This window comes from Chionomys nivalis, chromosome 4, assembly GCF_950005125.1.
Source record: "Chionomys nivalis chromosome 4, mChiNiv1.1, whole genome shotgun sequence".
Lineage (NCBI taxonomy): Eukaryota > Metazoa > Chordata > Mammalia > Rodentia > Cricetidae > Chionomys > Chionomys nivalis.
Genome location: NC_080089.1, coordinates 65,049,098 through 65,069,234, shown reverse-complemented (window position 1 = coordinate 65,069,234; position 20,137 = coordinate 65,049,098). Strand labels below are relative to the sequence as shown.

Below are 20,137 nucleotides of genomic sequence, written 5' to 3'. Positions count from 1 at the left end.
AGGAATGAACCTCCTGGAAAAGCAGTCAGTGCTCTTAACTAGTGAGCTGTCTCTCCAACCCCCAGAATGATCTTCTTAATGGGATAAATGGTACTGCTGGGTCTCTGAAAGGACAAAGAGTTAATTGTCATGGCATATCTGCTAAGTTTTCTATTGGTAGCTACCAAAAAAAAAAAAAAATCAATATAGATACCAGTCCAGTAAGCAAGGGGCAGGAGGTACTGACTATACTATATAACACATATCAGGCCTTATGAGTTACTGTGTAGCTTTGAAAGTTTGACCTAGAAAGATTCTTTGGCCCCTAAAAGTATTCCTGTCTGCCAGTTATCTCCTGCAACCATTGGAAATCAAAGTCTCCTGGTGGTTTTATTGCTGCCAAATAGTGTAATGATACCTCCTCTGCTGCTTGACTTGGAAGCATAGGTGCCTACAGCCCTGGGAGGCATTAGGACTGAGTCCCTCCCTCCAGGAAAGTGATCTTAGTTGGTGTTTCAGGAAATGAAGCTTGTAGGGCTATAGTACAATAGTTTCCAGTTAGGGTCACCTCAGGCTGCCTCAAACTTGAGCAGCCTACAGTTTCCTACAAAGCAGCTGGCCTGTTGATGAGCTGTTCTTTGGCTCTTGATTTTTCTGCTTTGCTCTGCTCACCCTATGCATTCAGCTGATCGCAGCAGATGCAGCACAAATTGATTTCTCTGTAATTACATCAGCTGCAGCAGGGAATACCTATTTCCATATGTAAGTGTTAATAAATAAAGGCTGGATATATGTATTTGGGTAGTGGTGCCCTCTTATTGCCTAGATTTTAATGGTAGCTTGGTTTTGGTTTTCTTTTGTTGTTGTTGTTGTTTATTTGTTTGCTATGTTTGTTTTTTTTGTTTTTTTTTTGCTGTAGGGATTTTGGTCTTTGTCTCTGGCACATCTGTAGCTTTTAGCAACATCTGGGTACTTTGGTAACAGGGCTGTAATTTCTTCCAGTTATATAACACAATGGTTGATTCTCTTTTGCCAGTGGCAGCTGCCAGAGAGGCTGCCTGTGTTTGGGTGGCAGATGCTGTAGTCCACCTCAGTAGAGTCAAGTTCCAGCTGGTTATTGGCATGGTTCATCCTGTGCTGGCTGTGATTTGTCATTTTCTCTGGGGTGCAGATGGATAATGCTGTTTTAAGGAGGCCTGGGAATACCAGGAGTTCTTGCTACTGTTCCAGACCCATTAGATTGCTTCCTACATCTGGCTTCAGGAAGTCCATGTTCACGATCATTGTTCTTCCTGTGTGGAAAGGTACTTCTGAGGGTGATCTTCATTTTTTATCACGTAGAGTACTTGTGTTGGAGTCTTCTAAATTCAGTTACAATCTGTGGGTGAAAGGATTAATATTGCTTAACTTTGTGTTGTGTTCATGATTTTCTTTAATGAAGAAATGGACTCTGTTTTCTCTTATAGGTGTTTAGATTAGGTTGCCATCTTTAAGCTGAATGTCCTGAAAATACTGTACCTTTAGCTACTATGTCTTGGTGCTATCAAGTTTTACCCCTTAATGTAACTTTGTAAGCTTTACCTCACTGGTACACAAAGAATGGAGCAGTCAAATGACAGATGAAAGAGAGAGTGATAGTGCTTCATATTTGGGGAGAAAATAATTTCTTGGAAGTATTTTGAGAAACATACAATTTGTTGTGCAGTCCAGTATTACCATAAGCACAAGTTTACCTTTTTTGTTGTATTTTTCTTTTCATATAGATCTTGTTATGTAACCTTGGCTTGTCTGGAACTTACTACATAGAACAAGCTATTCTTTTTTGATTGGGTAGTTGGTTTTGTTTATTTGTTTGTTTTCAAGACAGAGTTTCTCTGTGTTGACCTGACCTGGTTGTCCTTGAACTCACTTTGTAAACCAAGCTGGCCACAAACTCAAAGAGATCTACCTGCCTCTGCCTCCAGAGTGCTGGGTGGATTTAAAGGCGTGCACCACCACCGTCTGCTAGAACTTGAGGCCCTGTCTTCCCGCCTGCCTCTGTAGTGCTGAGATGACCAGCATAAGCTGCCTACCCGACCGGGTCTGTTTTCTAAGAATCCTTACCTGTGACTCTGGAACCCTGTTTGGGCACACTTGCTCAAAGGTGTTTTTGGTTAATAAAATATTTAAGTAAATGTTTGGAAGTTGCTAGGAGATGAACACACTCTGCAAGGAAAAAGCATTTCTGGAATGGAAAGAGGGGAGGAGGCAAAGTGAAAGAAAAGAAAGGGTCTGGGGTTGTAGCTCAGTGGAAGAGTGGTTGTTGGCCAGAATGCACAAGGCCTGGGTCTTATTCCAGAACACAGAGGTAGGAGAGGTAGATAAGAATGAAAAGATAGGCCGGGCGGTGATGGCGCACGCCTTTAATCCCAGCACTTGGGAGGCAGAGGCAGGCGGATCTCTGTGAGTTCGAGACCAGCCTGGTCTACAAGAGCTAGTTCCAGGACAGGCTCCAAAACCACAGAGAAACCCTGTCTCGGAAAAAAAAAAAAAAAAAAAAGAATGAAAAGATAGGAGCTTTACAGGGAGCATCAGCTTCTGAGAACTTGGAACCCTAGGGTGTTGCGTACAGTGACTGCTCAGGGAGTGCTGATCAGTGCTGTAGTTTAATTTGCAAGCAGAGTCTTTGAAACCTCCAGATTTTTTTCCCCCTGAAATATGGGCTTGCCTCTGATATAACTGGTTTGGAATGTTACTTTTTGTAGGAACAATCGACAGAACCCAAACAGCAAAACATGTATGATGTAATCAAGCTGGGAGCCATCATGAAGAAGGGAAACCCAAATTGTGGAAGATGGCTTAACTAAGGCATCACATCCTCTGCTGCCTCTTTTTTTTTTTTGCTTCTTCAAGATTTATTTTATTTTATGTATATGGGTGTTTCGCTTAAATGTATGTCTGTGTACATATATTCAGCACCCAGAGAGGCCAGAAGAAGTATTGAATTCTCTGGAACTGGAATTAAAATTTGTTAGCCACCCCGTGGGTTCTGGGAACTGAAACTAGATTGTCACCACTGAGCCATCTCACCAGTCCGTCCCCCCCCCCTTTTCCAAATAGGAGAGGAGTTTGTGGTACTAGTTAGAACTGACCCATGCTGAGCTTTAACTAATCTGATTGAATATTCAACCAGTACCTTAGAGCTTTCTCTATGATGGTAAGTGTCTGGCATGGTGACTGAGGAATTTTCTGTCAGCCTAGGATGTGTACTTCCCCTCAGGGAATCAATGTTTGCTCCACCGCACCTTCCTGGCAGAGTTTACTGGAGAGATTGAGATGGCTCTTAGCAGCCATTGTTGCCCTGAATTGTTGAACACTCCTGAAGAGATGGGGGTGGGGAGGATATTGAGGAATAAACACATGGGGCCTCTGGCTCCTGCCTGCTTCTTTGCTTTTGGCTTGATTGATAGATTGTTAGGTTAAGGATGGAAGGAGAGGAGGGGAGGAGAAGGCAGGGTGTCTCTCTGAATGTCCTGAGCTTACTGTTTTTGTCACCATCTGACAGGCAAGTAAAAGGGAATTCACAAACAAGACAGCAGTGATCTATCAGTGCTGACTGTCAGGGCGTATGTTCAGGAGTTTCAGATGAGGCATTTATTTAAAAAAAAAATTTCAAGTCAGCTCTAGTGGCTAGGGTCTAGAATTTTGCAATCCCTATCTTCCTTTTCCTTAGCAGTTGCTTTTGATTTTACACAGGCTTTGGCAGTGTTTGGGAATCAGCTTCTGCTGTTTTCAGAATGCTTTGCTTATTTACCACTTTCCTCATTAGTCCAGAATACAAAGAATAGTTAAGGGTGCTCCTAGCTTTTATGCCTTCAAATTCTGGGTTCTATCTTTTATGACTTCAGAGAGCATTTGCCCTTGTTTTCCCACTCCAGTTTATGCCTTCCAGCTCATTTGTTTTGTGTTGCAATCCTTCATTGCCCAACCTAGGTCACGTCTCTTATTCTTTCTGATCCAAGGCTTTCCTAATGCATTCCTCCTGACTTGCTGTTCTTTTCTTTTATTGACAATATAGCAGTCACCCTTGTTTCCTGAAGCCAAATGTCCTAAAGCATTTTCCTTCACCAAAAAAATAAAAAGCTGATTCTTACATGGGTTCAAGTTGCATTGTCTAACTACAAGCATATTTTATTTTTATTCAGCAGCTCTTGTTTTCCTTATGGGTGTTGTAATTCAGAGAGAGTCCAGAGAAAGATTATCTTGTCCAATTTCCCCATTTTGAAGACAGGAAACTAAGAGTTGAGATGTCATGTGACTTTTCCCAGGCGCTCAGAGATTGGGATGAAGCCTGACATGGAAGCTCCTCTTTTCTCTATATTCTTCTTTCTTTCTTTCTTTCTTTCTTTCTTTCTTTCTTTCTTTCTTTCTTTCTTTCTTTCTTTCTATTCTTATGTGGGAGATTTTGCCTGTTTTTTTTGTTGTTGTTGTTTGTTTGTTTTGTTTTGTTGGGTTTTTTGTTTTTGTTTTGATTTGCTTTGACTCTGGATCTTTGTGCCTAGTAAGCCTTGAATTCGCTTTTTTCAAATCCATAGCAATCCTCCTTCCTCAGTCTCCTGAGTGCTGGGATTACAGGTGTGAGCTATCATGTCACACTTGCTTAAAGCCAGTTTTGTTGTTGTTGTTGTTTTTGTTGTTAACACCATGTTCTTTCTGTGCGAGTGTGCGTGTGTCTGTCTGTCTGTCTGCCTGCCTGTCTGTGTTCACGTACGTACACATGCTGGAACTTGAAGGTGGGGCGTGCTCTAGTACTCTTCTTTATTCCCTTGAGCAGGGTGAACCTAGAAGTAGACTGACAGTCAACAAGCCCATTCTTCAGTCCTTCTGTCTCCTTGACTCTGTATCTCTGAGGTTGATTGTGATATATTTATTGCCTGACTTTTTCCCTGCCCCCCAAGGGTGTTGGGATCCAAGTCAGGTCCACATGCTTTTACAGCTAGCACTTTTATACTCGCTGAAACATCTTTTCAGCCCCTTGAAAACCAAATTTGTATGGCTTGTGTTTCTCTAGATTTCTTTTTATTTATTTATTTATTAATTAAAGATTTCTGCCACTAGATTTCTTTTTGGTTTTTCAAGACAGGGTTTCTCTGTGTAACCTTGGCTGTGTGGAACTCGATTCATAGAACAGGCTGGTCTCGAACTCACAGAGATCTGCTTGTCTCTGCCTCCTGAGTGCTGGGATTAATGGTGTGCACCACCACCACCCAGACTAGTTTAGCATTCTTTTTTTTTTTGTTTTTTTTGTTTTTGGTTTTTTGAGACAGGGTTTCACTGTGGTTTTGGAGCCTGTCCTGGAACTAGCTCTTGTAGACCAGGCTGGTCTCGAACTCACAGAGATCCGCCTGCCTCTGCCTCCCAAGTGCTGGGATTAAAGGCGTGCGCCACCACTGCCCGGCCTAGTTTAGCATTCTTAAATAAGTGATGATGTTGGTAGTACAGAATTAGCATTTAACCAGGTGGTGGTCATGCACACCTTTAATCCCAGCACTCGGGAGGCAGAGACAGGCCGATCTCTGTGAGTTTTAGGCCAGCCTGGTCTACAGAGCAAATTCCAGGACAGATTCCAAAACTACAGAGAAACCCTGTCTGGAAAACAAACAAACAAACAAAAATGTTAGCAATTGTAGAGGAGTGGCCATTGTTTAGTATGCTTACCTTGAAAGCACAAGGGTCTGAACTTGATCCCCAAAGTCCAATGTAAAAAGTCAGCGTGGTAGCAGAGCTCAGTTGGAATACCAGTGCCAGGAAGTGGAGACAGGCAGAGTTGTGGGGCTCATTGGCCATCTGGTCTAGACATATTTGTGAACACCAAGCCAATGAGAAACCCTGTTTTAAAGGAGGTGAACAGCAGTCCTGAGGATAACAACCAAGGTTGTCTTCTGGTCCCCACACTCTTGCGCACACACATACCTGGATATACAAATTAAAAAGAAAAAAAAAGGAAGGATCATTCATAGATAGAACCTATGTGTCTTTTGTAGGAGAGGGATAATTACTTTTAAACTGCTTCTTTGAACTTGATTCCTTTCGATGTGTATATCCCAAAGTATTTTTTTTTAAAAAAAAAGATTGATTTATTTATTTTGTATACAGTATTCTCAGTACTCTGCCTGCAGGCCAGAAGAGGGCACCAGACCCCATTACAGACGGTTGCAAGCCACCATGTGGTTGCTGGGAATTGAACTCAGGACCTTTGGAAGAGCAGACAGTGCTCTTAACCACTGAGCCATCTCTCCAGCCCCCAAAGTATTTCTTTCAGCCAAATTTTTACTGAAGTCATCGAGGCACAGCCAGGCCCTTTTGTGAATTGACATACATCAATTGCACATCTTAAGGAGTACAGTCTTAATTTGATATATTTATACAATGTATAATAACCAAGTAAGGTTAAATAGCATTTCTGTCTCCTTAAATATTTATCATTTCTTTGTGTTTGAAACCTTCAAATTCTTTTCTTCTGGTGCTTTAAACTATAGTCATCTTATATTATGTAGACTTTAGGATTTATTTATCCTGTGTAACTACAGGAGTTATATGTGACTAAACAGTCCTTTAATGCTAGTTCCTTTCCTGTTTAGCAGTTACATCAGCAGATGACCCTGTCCAGGGCTGCTTACCAGAACATATCACTGATAGACAAAGACAGTATGAGTATTTTTTTTTTAATGTTTATTTATTTTGTATACAACATTCTGCCTCCACGTATGCCTGCACACCAGAAGAGGGTGCCAGATCTCATTATAGATGGTTGTGAGCCACCATGTGGTTGCTGGGAATTGAACTCAGGTCCTCTGGAAGAACAGTCAATGCTCTTAACCACTGAGCCATCTCTCCAGCCCCGACAGTATGAGTATTAATTGTTTGTTTTTACATATTTATTTACTTATTTGGGAGGGGAATGCACATATATGGAGGTCAGAGAACAAGTTACAGGAGTCAATGCTCTCCTTTTACTATGTGGGTCCCAGGATCAAACTCAGGTCATCAGGCTTAAAAATCAGAAAGTTTTCCTTACTTGCTGAACCATCTTCACTGGCCCAGAAAGTACTGTTGTTGTTTTTTGATACGGGGTTTCTCAATGTAGTTCTAGCTGTTCTTGAGCTTCCTGTAGACCAGGCTGACCTTGAACTCAGAGATATTTTATTTAACTCAGAGTTAAATAAAAGTGCTAGGATTAAAGGTTTGCACCACCACTGCCTGACAAGAATACTGTTGTATAGAGAGAAGATGTGCTGTTGGATACCATTGTTTCCCTCCTTCGTATATTAAATGACTATATTCTAAATTCAATAACTATAACTTAGATTCTAGGTACCACACTTGGGATGGAATATATATACTGAGAGTAAAGCAAAGATGGTTCCTCCTTTCTTAGAGTTAGCAGCATACACATAAAAGGCCAGTCTGATCTACAAGAGCTAGTTCCAGGACAGGCACCAAAGCTACAGAGAAACCTTGTCTCAAAATAAAAAAATTACAATTTAGTTGGGCAGTGGTGGCACAGGCCTTTAATCCCAGCACTCAGGAGGCAGAGGCAGGTGGATCTCTGTGAGTTCGAGGCCAGCCTGGTCTACAAGAGCTAGCTCCAGTATAGGCTCCAAAGCTACAGAGAAACCCTGTCACGAGAAAAAACAAAAAACAAAAACAACGAACAACAACGACAAAATTATCATCAGGAGAACCTCACTACCTGAGTTCAAGCCCACCAACCTACCCCCACCCCTCCTGCTTCAGAACCTACAGTGGAAGAAACTGGCTCCAGAAAGTTATCCTTTTACCTCTGTATTTGTTCTGAGATGGCATGTGCCCACAGTCATAGGTACATATCATATCACATGTACACATACACAACAGGTTTATTTTGTTTTATTTTTAAGTGTAAATTGTTGATCGTATACCAGATCTACTGCATAGTTTTTTGGGGTAAGAACCCAGAAATCACCAGGCGGTGGTGGCACACACCTTTAATCCCAGCACTCAGGAGGCAGAGGCAGGTGGATCTCTGTGAGTTCAAGGTCAGCCTGGTCCACATTGGAAGTTCTAGGATAGCTAAAACTACACAGCAAAATCTTGTTTACCAAACAAAAAATTACATTAGTTAACTCAAAGAAAACACTTAGAATATGTAACAAATAGGCAGCATTCAGTAATTCTTAGAAAAAATTTATGTTGAAGTATGTATTAGTCTGTTCTGGGCAACAATGGTCTGAAATATAGCAGTGGTCCACTGTGCATGACACCTATCAGGAAGAGATAAACATTGGCTAAGATTTTTAGCACTATGTTCAGAAAAAGTTCCAAACCTGGGCTGATGCTATGTTTGTTCTACAGGCTCAACAAACCAAAAATGATTTTCTGAGGTATTGAAGTGGCCTAATTGCATTTCAGATTTTTTTGAGAATTGCATTTCTTTTTGGCCAAATCTCTGGAATGGTGTGGAGTATGTTGGATGGATGTTGCTGTGGGTCTGCCACCATATACAGTCGTGGCAGAGCATGGACGAGCAGTGCTTTTGTTGCTACATACGCGTGCAAGAAAAAATAGAATCTAAGTCCTAGTCCTTAATTTCCCTTCCCTGATGTGAATTTGTATTTTTGCCATTTGGGTACAAGAGCTTTTACCAGCAGGGCTTATCCAGGGAGGCAGCAGGGCCTGTGCATTCAGGCTAGAGGTGGCAATAACACACACAGCTGAGATCTGCCACTGCTGACTGCCCGAGCTCTCCTCTCTGTGATTCGCACTCTTCAAGCATGCTTGAGTAACCTGCCTCCAGAGCTGCTGACAGGGCTGTGTTCAAAGGCCTTCGAAATTACACTGTTCATTTCCTTATCATCCTCTGACCTGCAGTGCAGAGCCTTCTGGTGCAGGAACGAGGCAGAAAAAATCCAGACGGCTTCTTGCCAGCATGTGTCAGGAGCTACAAAGAAAGAAATTGGACTTGCTCACTTAAAAACCATGGGGTTAGGCTTTGATTTTTGGATCCTGCTGAGAGTTATTTGTGTGTGAGAGCATGCTTTATCTCTGTATTTGTATAGAATGATTCTGCACGGCAATGCTCTGGAGGAGGAGTGTCTGAGAGTGGAGAGCAGAGGGAAGATTGCTTTCCTCTTCGGTTAATTTCCCCGTTGTACCATTGGAGTGGGCTTGGAAGAATTAGCATTAGGAAGGTGCCAGTCCATATTAATATTTTAAAGTATATTTCTCTTGATACAGTTTACTCACGGATGAGAGCACCCACATAAGAAATGTCTTTGGCTGAGGAGATGTTTGTATCAAATGCTGTCCCCTGGAGTTATTCATCCTGGATGATAGTGGTGTCGGTGTTTATGTTGCCTTAGACTCTAGATCTTTCTCAGTAAGAGGTAAAGTTCATGAAAGATAGAGATAAGAATGCTGGAAGAGAATTAGGGAGGATAATTTAGAACATTTTGAAATTTTCTATTCATAGGATAAAATTACACTTAAGGGGGCTAGAGTTATGGCTTAGCAGTTAAGAGCACTTGCTGCTCTTGCAGAGGACCTACGTTCAGCTGCAAGAGATCTAACACCCTCTTCTGGCCTCTGCTGGCACCACACACATCTGACATTTATATAGACACCCACACATAAATATAAATAATAAGATACAATAAATCTTAAACAGTGTATCTCCATTATGGGGATCGGTATTACAAAGTGACCTCTCTTTTCTTTTACCATTTTCTTTTGCTATAGGAGACCAACAGGACAGTTTTGTTTTGTTTTTTCCAGTATGAAGAAAAAATATTGAGATGGTAAAAAGGTTCTTGCTCATTCTCTATGTATCTGTCTGTAATTTTTTCTTGGTCTTGAATCTTCATAGCCCTAATGTCAGTGGGACCTTTCATTTTTGGCTTCAGAACAGAAAGGGAAGGGGGGAAGGAAAAAGGAGGCAAGGAGGGAAATCCTGTAGTTTTAGACCCTGGAGGTATTTTTAAGCCCTTCATGTCTTTCCTTTGAAAGTACTCCTGAAGGGCTGGACGGTGGTGGTGCACGCCTTTAATCCCAGCACTTGGGAGGCAGAGGCAGGTGGATCTCTGTGAGTTCGAGACCAGCCTGGTCTACAAGAGCTAGTTCCAGGACATGCTCCAAAACCACGGAGAAACCCTGTCTCGAAAAAACCAAAAAAAAAGAAAGGAAGGAAGGAAGGAAGGAAGGAAGGAAGGAAGGAAGGAAGAAAGAAAGAAAGAAAGAAAGAAAGAAAGAAAGAAAGAAAGAAAGAAAGAAAGAAAACGAACTCCTGACAAGTGTTTTCATGTGAAGTGGTAACTAAGGTGAAAATGAAAGCTGCCCTATGCCCTTCAGTATCAGCAGCCTTTGTGGCCTGGTTAAAGACTCCAGTGTCAAACTTCAGCCCAGGATATCAGGGTAACCCTTGGTATCAGTTTCCCACCATTTGCATTTTAACATTAGCTCTCCTGCCTGCTGTTGTGGTACCTATTTGTAATCCCAACACTTGAGACTCTGATGGAGCTGGAGCTTGAGAATTCAAGGTAAGTAGTTTTGTAGTAGAACCTGTTTGTAAAAGAAACAACAAAACCCCCAAACATTAGCTGTTTTATATTGACTGATATTCAAGTTTCAGATCCACTATTACTGTGTCTCCTTCTTAAAAGTGAAAATGAGGGGTCAGAGAGATGCCCTATCTGTTAAGAGCACTTGCTCCTCTTGCAGAGGACATAGGTTCAGTTTACAACACCCACATGATGGCTCACAACCTCTAACTCCAATTCCATAGAATCAGGTGTCATTTTCTGGCCTCCGTGACCTCTGTGTGCGCACACCACACAAACCTACATATGGGCAAAAATACCCATACATGAATGAAAATAAATATTAAAAATCTTTTAAGTGAAAATGAAATTTACCAAAAACATTAAAGGGTAAAATAAAACCCTGGAACCGGGTGTGGCAGCACACACCTGTAATCCCAGCACTCAGGAGGTAGAGACAGAGGCAGACGGGTCTCTATGAGTTCAATGCCAGCCTGGTCTACAGAGTGAGTTCCAGGACAGCCAGATTTGTAGCTCTGGCTACAGAGAAACCCTGACTCTAACCACCCCTTCCCCCAATCCCCACATACACAGAAAAAGTAGCCCTGGGCCATAGTTTGTTTTTTTTCCCCCTTTGCTGTACAGATTATCTTTTCTCTTTGTTGACAAATTGAGGTGCCTCAAATTTGGACGGATTAACTAAGGGTTTGGAACTTAGAACATTTTTTACTTTTATTTTATTTGGTTTTTATCACCAATTTTGGAACCTTGAGAACAGAAGAAAAACTCAAAATATTTACCTTTTCAAGCTTCCCCTTTCTCAATTGTACGCACTCACCTCTTAAAATTACTGTGGCAGTTAAACAGATAAGGACGCTTCAGTATTCAAGTACTTAGATATTGTTAAATATCCAAAAATTGTCCTCACAGTCATAACCTGGAGTTTCATCTGAGGTGAGAAAGTCACTTGAGCTCCAGGAGTTAATGACCAAGTTGGGCAACACAACAAGACCTTTTATTCAAAAAGACCTGTTTCTAATGTATTATTCCTAGCTGTGAGCTACAGAGATAGAAGATTGTTATGAAATTAAGGAGAAAGGCTATCCTTAGAGACCTTGAAAATTTATTGCCTGAAATACATAGCAGATACCGTTTTGTGATAGCTAGTATAATATTGTAACTCCTACTGATTTCCAAGAAGTCTTGAGAGAAAGATGGATCCAGAACATTAGAGCTATTGAGATTTAGGTTGCTATTTGGTCGATTAGTTCACCTATCAGTGTTTTGAACTCTTTGATAAAGATCAGTTGGAGGAACTATAGCTCTTGTTTAGCCATTTCATTTCATTTTTTGTGTGTGTCTAACTCCTGAAATTTCTTCCTTCAGTTTGAAATGAACTTAGCATGAGCTTTTTAAAAAATTATTTACTTGGGGTGTGTGCATGTATGCTTACATATGCCACAGTGAAAGGAAGAGGGACACTTTATGGAGTTGATTTTTTTCCTTCTACCTTCATATTGGTTCCAGGGATCAAATTCAAGTCACCAGGCTTGGACACCCAGTGCCTTTAGCCTTGAGCTTTCTTTTTTTCTTTGTTTTTTCAAGACAGGGTTTCACCATAGCTATCCAGCCTGTCCTGGAACTAGCTCTTGTAGACCAGGCTGGCCTTGAACGCACAGAGATCTGACTGTCTCTGCCTCCCAAGTGCTGGTATTAAAGGCATGTGCCACCACCTGCAGGTCATTCTTCAGTTTGAAGCGTTTTTTGTTTTTTGTTTTTTTTTTGTCTATTGGGAGAGTACAGTTGGATTGTGTGTGTTGCAAGGAATGGGAGGATCTGCTTGTTTGTCCTGGCCACCCAGAACCTAAGTAATCACACAGAAAGTATATTAAATAAAACACTGCTTGGCCTATTAGCTCTAACTTCTTATTGGCTAACTCTTACATATTAATTTAACCCATCTCCATTAATCTGTGTATCACCACAAGGTTGTGGCCTACCAGCAAAGGTCCAGCATGTCTGTCTCCAGTGGCGGATCCATGGTGTTCCTCTGACTCTGCTTTCTTCCTCCCAGAATTCAGTTCTGTCTTCTCCACCTATCTAAGTTCTGCCCTATCAGGTCAAGGCAGTTTCTTTATTCATTAACCAATACAGGCAACACACAGAGGGGTCTCCCACATCATGTGTGTCCCTGGAAAACTCTCTAATTGCTTTTAAGTTTAAGAGAATTGAGTTTTGGCCCTAGTGACAAATACTGGATTATGCTTTGATGAATTTTCCTCTCTGGGTTCTATTTTTGTTTGGTAATAGCCTCTTTAAAAAAGGTTTTCATAGACTGGTACCCAGTTCACTCAGCTCAGAGTTGGTATTTCTGGATGGTTTCTTCATTATTCAGGGACTTAAACGTCCTCTGAATCAGATGCCAGTGATGCTACGGAATGCTGTAGAAAGGAGACACGTGGCACATGTTTACCGTGGACAGATTATTCAAGCTACAAAGGTCTCTTAGTGCTTAGACTTCTCAATTTAGGCCACATATTAAAATCACTTCTGGTGCCTTTTAAGTTTGTGGGACTAATGTTACTCTCTGTTAAAACCCATTATTCTTGTGGAAACATTCTATATAGGTTCTTTACTATAGTGTGAAATTGCCGGGTATGGTGGTGCACATCTGTAACCTAGCACTAGGGAGGCAGGGACAGGTGAATTCGAGGTCAGTCTGGACTAAAAAGTGAGTTCCAGGACAGCCAGGGCTGTCACAGAGAAAATGTCTCTCAAAAAACCATATTGTCTAATTGAGATTGTAATTTAATTGCAATGTTTCTTACTTCCTTTTCCTCCCTCTCCACCCTCCCATGTAGCCCTCCCTGCTCTCCTTCAAATCCATAACCTCTTTTTTAAAATCAATTTTTTATTGCATGCACTTATGTATTTGTACATACATATATAGTCCTAAATACACCGGTTGAGTCCATATAATGTAGTTTTCGGGGCTGTCCATTTGGTTATGAACGGCTAGTTGGTGTGCCCGAAGGACCATCTCGCCTACTCCTGGCTTTATTCAGTTACCTGTAGTCCTTTGTAGAGGATTGAATCCTTGTGGGGTTGTCCTTCTTCAGTTTGGCATGTTTGTTGGTGTTCTCCTTGTTCAACTCATTTTTGGGCAGTCATATTGGTGAGACTTTATGGGTATTGCTTCTGTTGTAGCTAGAAGACACAATCTCACAGCAGAGTCCCTGACCCTTGACCCTCTGGCTTTTATAGTTCCCAGTGAACTCCTATAGTTGTCTTTGCCATTTCTAGATGGGGCTACCTGCTGTACTTTAGATGCCATTTGCTGTTCAGGGTGTCTCATATCATGTTCCAAATTCTCCTCCAACTGTCCTTTTTCAGCACTTGTTCTATAGCACAGGGCCAGTCCTTTAGAATTACAGTTATACTGAACCCAAGTTTGCAGTTTCATCATTATTAGGAGAAACACTGGATTTCTGAGAGTTTATTTTAAAAGCCTTTAAAGCCTAGTGTCCATATTAGCATTACTGAGTCAACTTTAAAATAGACAAATTTGAAGTTAATTCATTGTTTTATTGTTTGTCATGGCCCTCTGTTCAGTCCAGACTGGCCTCAAACTTAATACTGGGATTATAGGTATGCATCAACATAGCTAAAGAAAGTTCTTATGACTAGATCTACTTTATTTACACAGTCTGGAAATTTAGATTTTTGTTGTTTGTGCTGTTAAATTGATTAAGATTTGGATAATCAAAATACATTGCAGAGCCGGGCGGTGGTGGCGCACGCCTTTAATCCCAGCACTCAGGAGGCAGAGGCAGGTGGATCTCTGTGAGTTCGAGACCAGTTGGTCTACAAGAGCTAGTTCCAGGACAGGCACCAAAGCTACAGAGAAACCCTGTCTCGAAAAAACCAATAATAATAATAATAATAATAATAATAATAATAATAATAATAATAATACATTGCAGATACAAAAGCAAGGGTTTGGGTTTTTTTTATTCCCAATGAGCTTGTGATTACATTTTTGTGTTTATTGTGGACAACGATGTTTCCTGAAAGCTTGACATTCTAAAATAAAAGAAAGCTGCTGTGAATGAAGACTTTATTCCTGCCTGAGTCTACTTTTGGATATAATTAAATTAAACATGCTGTTTTAGGGAGACAAACCATTACCTCTAAGAAATAGCAGAAATCCCTTATGTCTTAGTTTTTAAATTTGTTTTGTCTTTAGTAAACTTAATTTCATTGAAATCCAGAAGATAATTAAATGTTTTGAGCTATAAACTATTTTCTACTAGTGTATTGTTTGTTTACTTGCTTTGGGGTTAGTGTGTATGTGTGTGTGTATGTTTTATACATGGGGTCTCCTATAATACAGCCTGGCCTCAGAGTCTATATAGGAAGATGACCTTGAACTTCAAATCCTTTTGCCTCTGCCTCACAAGTGCTAAGATTACAAATATGCATCATCAAGGCTGACTTCACTGCTGAGATTTGAAGTGTCTTATTTGAGGAAGAATGATTCTAGTCTAATTATTATTAACAGAGAAGTATACTGTGAAGTTATTTTAGAATATTGTGGAATGATAACATCCTTATACAATGAAATTCAAAATGTCTTTTAGCACTGGCATGTGTATTATTTGTACTCTTTATATATTATGAGTTCTTAAAAAGAATTTTGTAGTATCTCAAGTACATATATACCACTAAGTAGGAGGATAGAAGATTGGCAGTTATGTGGTGGGGGAATCATCACACAAAGTGACTACACATTTGTATACACCATGTTAGAGCAGATCAGTTTCACCCTCTGCAGACTCCCAAACATCTGGTGGAATGTCTGTTTTAGACAAAACATGCCATAAGGCATTTCTCCTTTTGCTTATACATATGTGCTTGGATTGAGGATGTTGGGATTTGAAATCAAACAATCTCAGAAAGAGGCTGGCATTTTTTTTTTCTCTAGTGTTTCTTGTCCTTTCCCACCTCTTAAAAATACCCGGTGGTAAAAGTCGAAGTGTGATATATTCAGTCTGGAACTTGCCTTTAGAATTACTTAGGGTAATGACAAGCTAAAGCTTAGCATGCTGACTCCATAAGTACAATACACAACCAGCTTTCTTTAGCATTAAACTAACCATTATTTCTTCGGTTTCAGTCTCAGTAAAGCTGGCTTTGTGTTTGAGAACAGTATTGGTGGACAATATGCATTAATAAAGTCTAGATTTTATCCTAAACCAAGCAAAATACTTACGTAATAGGTGCATAGGAATTGGGATGATAGTCAGTAAAGTGCTTGTCCGGTAAGCACGGAGTCCTGTGTTCTGTTTCCAAGCACCCATGCAGAAAGTTGGGTGTGGTTATCCTAATGCTGAGAAGCCAGAGAATATATGGATGCTTGGAGTTGACTGGCTAACTAGCCTAGTCGGCAGCAAGCCCAGGTCCTAATAAGAATGCTATCTCCAAAAAAAAAAAAAAAAGACCACTGGCTTCCACATGTACCTACAAATACATTCACACACCATAAACACAAGTTAAAAAACAAAACAAGGGGAATAGAAGCCAGATTAGGTTAACAGCCAGTTCAGATCTCCTGCCTATGGCTATGTCCAGGGTGTATACTTACTGGCTAGAATATAAGGCACAAACTGTATAAATTGCTCATTTGCTCTTTTTTGCCTTTTTTGAAACAAAGTCTTATAATTCAGAGTGGCCTCAAGCTTCCCATGTTTTTGCTTTTGTGATAGGGTCTCAGTCATCCCAAGTTGCCCTTGAACATCTTTCTTTTTCTATTTCCAAGTGCTGGGATTAAGTGTGCCACCACATCCAGTTTTCAAGATTGCTACATAGAATGGATGGCCTTGAACTGCTTTTTCTCCTGACTTCATCTGCTAGATACTGAGTATTAGAAGTACAGACTTGTGTTTTCCTCTCCCTTTCTTTTTCCTTCCTTTCTCTTTTCTTTCTCCTTTGGGGGGGAGAGGGGACAGCACGTACACATTAGTTCATTTTTATCATGTTAAATGGCACTTGGGAGGCAGGGACAGGAGCATTACAGCATGCTCAGAGCCAGCCTGATAACCTAGTAAATCCTAGACCCAACCAGAGAGTAGACTACCTAGGGAGACTGATCTCATTCCTCTCCCCATTCTCTCTCCCTCTCAAAGAAGTAAAAAATGTACAGTTACTGGTGTCACATACAAAAATATCTTGGAATCCACATGATCTCTTCAGCTGAAATTTAACATTCAGTCATAGAGTCTGGTGTGATATAAAATACTTACTGACTTTAAAAGTATTTACTTCTAAATTGAAACATCTCTCATAATACCTAAATTCCTTCTGTTTAGGTTTCCTCGATCACTGCAGAAATCAAACCATTTCTATGATAATCTCAGGTTTCACAGCTAAAACCATCCTGTAGATGTGACCAGCAGACCTGTTCTGCTAACCATTGATTCCTGAGTCTCTTTACTCCTTAAGCCAGCCAGCACCTTGGGTGGCTTCTTCTAGGTCCTCCTCAGCCATCCTTCTGACTTTAAATCTAAACATGCTTTTATTTCTGAACTTTTATTCTCAGCTCTTGGGTCTCGTGCCCCTGTCTCTCTGAGGCAGGAACTCACATATCAGATACTAATCTAAAACTCAGTTTGTAGCTAAGGCTGACCTCAAACTCTTGATACTCCTGTCTTCACCTCCAGAGTGATGGAGTTACCAGGGATACATCAGCTCTGATGTTGGTCCTTTCTTAAATGGATACCTTTTTTTCTTACTTTGAAGAGACACCATGATTAAGACAACTTATAGAAGGGTTTATTGGGGACTTGCTTGCAGTTTCAAAGGGGGAAAAATCTTATTTATTTATTTATTTATTTTTAAAATGTATTTATTTGATTTAGTCCATGATTATGACAGACTTGGTGCTGGAACTACAATAACTAAAAGCTAACATCTGATCCACAAACACCAGACAGCAAGAGAGTCAGTGAGAACTGGGAATGTCTTGGGCTTTTTAAACCTCAGTGCCCACTCCCCAGTGACAAACTTCCTCCACAAGGTCACTGCCACACTTCCTAATCCTTCTTGAATAGTTTTACCAACTCTGGATCAAACATTCAAACGTATGAGCCTATGGAGGCCATTCTCATTCAAACCACCACAGTTCCATAGACTTAGGAAGGACTCTTACCTCCTTTTCAACTGAAAGTAATTAACCAGAAAAGGTGGTTGCTTTTGTATGTTCTACCTTAAGCATTTGCCATGTTCTGGGCACAAGGAAACCACTGTACTAACAAAGTAGCTGTTGGCCACTCTGTATGCTGTGTCTTATGAGAAGACTTGGTATCTGTTATACATGTTTATTAATGTACTGATGGCAGCTTTTAGACAAGGCATTGCCACTGTCCTGTGGGACTGGAGGGGTGAAATTTTTTCTGATGAAGAACTAAGTAGTGATTACTCTCAGTGTGGCATAATGTCATATCACATGGGGGAATAAGAGCAGAGTTTGCATTTTCTGGAAAAGCAGTTTGACTAGATGGAGCACAGTTTCCAGAACTGCAAATTGTATCCATTTGAAAAGCTCCAGGTAGTTGCTTCTTATCTTTTATAAGATGAAGATGCTTTCTTTTCTGTGTGGGTATGGGAAGGGTAATGCATATTTTACTCAGGGCATTCACATTATAGCTAAGACTGCTACAGAACTGTACCAGAAGGTTTTTTGTTTTGTTTCTTTTTCTCTTTCTTCCCCCCCTCCCCCAAAAGATGGATAAAGGGAGGGGATTTGGAAGAACTGTGGTACTGAACAGCTAAAGGATGGCAAACAGTGGTGACTAAAATACAGTACTAGAATAAAATGAAGTACTAATTGTCCCCAACAGTATTGCTATGTAAGAGCCTCAGACTCGTGATTCTCCTTCATCTTCCAGAGCACTAGAATTACAGGTATTTGCCACCATATGCAACAGTACTGGCCACCCACATCAAGGGCTCACAACCACCTATAGCTCCAATATGAGATACAGTGCCCTTTCTAGCCTCCTTGCTGGCACTGAACACTCATGGTACACACAGAGAGAAGCAGGCAACACATATATACATAAATAAAAATAAAATTTAAAATATTTATCTTTTTGTTGTTGGTGGTGGAATTTGTTTGTTTTTCTGAGACAGGGTCTCTATGTGTAAGCAGCCTTGACTGTCCTGGAACTCTTTCTCTAGATCTAGTCTGGAACTCACAGAGATCCACCAGCCTCTACCTCCTAGGGGCTAGAATTAAAGGCCGGAACCACCACCACCCGGCAAAATGTTTGTGTCTTAAATATTTATTAGCCAGACATAGTGGTGTACATATTTAGTCCCAGCACTTGTGAGGCAGAGGCAGGTGGATCTCTATGAGCTTGAGGCCAGCCTGGTCTATATAGTGAGACCCTGTCTCACACGCACAAAAAATTATTGGTGAGTGTTTTGTCTGAATATATGTCTGTTAACTGTTTGCTGAAGCATCCTGTTCCTTGCAGTATTCTGTTTCTTGAGATAGACCGCTGTGACCGGATTATGAATGTGTATGATTTATGTAGTTTTTGCTGTAAATGTTCTGTTTCCATAGAAAAGTAGAATTCTTTCAGTATAGAACCAGGTAAGCTATAACTGTATCAAGTCTGTCTAGGTCTTTGTTTGTTTGTTTGGTTTTGGTTTTTTGAGACAGGGTTTCTTTATAGCTTTGGAACCTGTATTAGAACTAGCTCTTGTAGACCAGGCTAGCCTCGAACTCACAAAGATCTGCCTACCTCTGCCTCACAAGTGCTGGGATTAAAGGCGTGTGCCACCACCACCTGGCTCTGTCTAGGTTTTTATTCTTCCTAAACTTCTAAAAACATGACATTCATTGTAGGATGGAAAGGCAGGGAGGGAAAAAAGTCTGAGAATTTCACTTTCAGAAACCTCTGGTGGTGGATGATGCAAGCCTTTAATCCCAGCACTCAAAAGATAGATAGAGGCAGGTAAATCTCTGTGAGTTTGAGATCAACCTGATTTACAGAGTGAGTTCCAGGACAGCCAGGGCTACACAGAGAAACCCTGTCTCAAACAAACAAACAAACACTTTTTCTTCCAACTTCTGTCACTAGGGTATTGAAATGAAGGTTCAGAAATAAGCTCTGAATATAAAGATGTATTGTCCACAGCAGTAGCTTCCTTCCCAATTTACCTGCTGTTACCAGAGAGGTCACTCAGCCATCAATGACCCTTTCATCTGATACCTACTGAAGTTACTTCTGAAAGGGTTTGTTTTATCATAAAATCCTCAAGTTTGTCTTCAGTTTGTATGGCTACTAAGCCCTTTAATATGGGAGAATATAATTTCTAAGAGAAGTTCTTGGATGGGGCCCAAGTAAAAGTAATGGATGAAGTCACCTCAGCGTCTTGAGAGGAATCCAGGAAAAGGCGCTGTTTTGATGCTTGAAAGCTCTATAAAGAGAGGGCAGGTCTTGCGCCAAGCAGCTTTTGAGGTGGTAACCCCTCAAACAAGAGCTGGCATGTGCCAACAAAGTCTCTTATCCTGGATCCAGAGTTAACTGAAAAGAGAA

The 20,137-nt window shown here is 40.8% G+C and overlaps 1 protein-coding gene across 4 annotated transcripts in view; it reads left to right on the top strand.

Annotated features, from left to right (window-relative positions):
- The window catches only part of Znf609 (zinc finger protein 609), a 147,452-nt gene that overhangs the window by 37,894 nt on the left and 89,421 nt on the right, over positions 1-20,137 (top strand). The window lies entirely within an intron of this gene.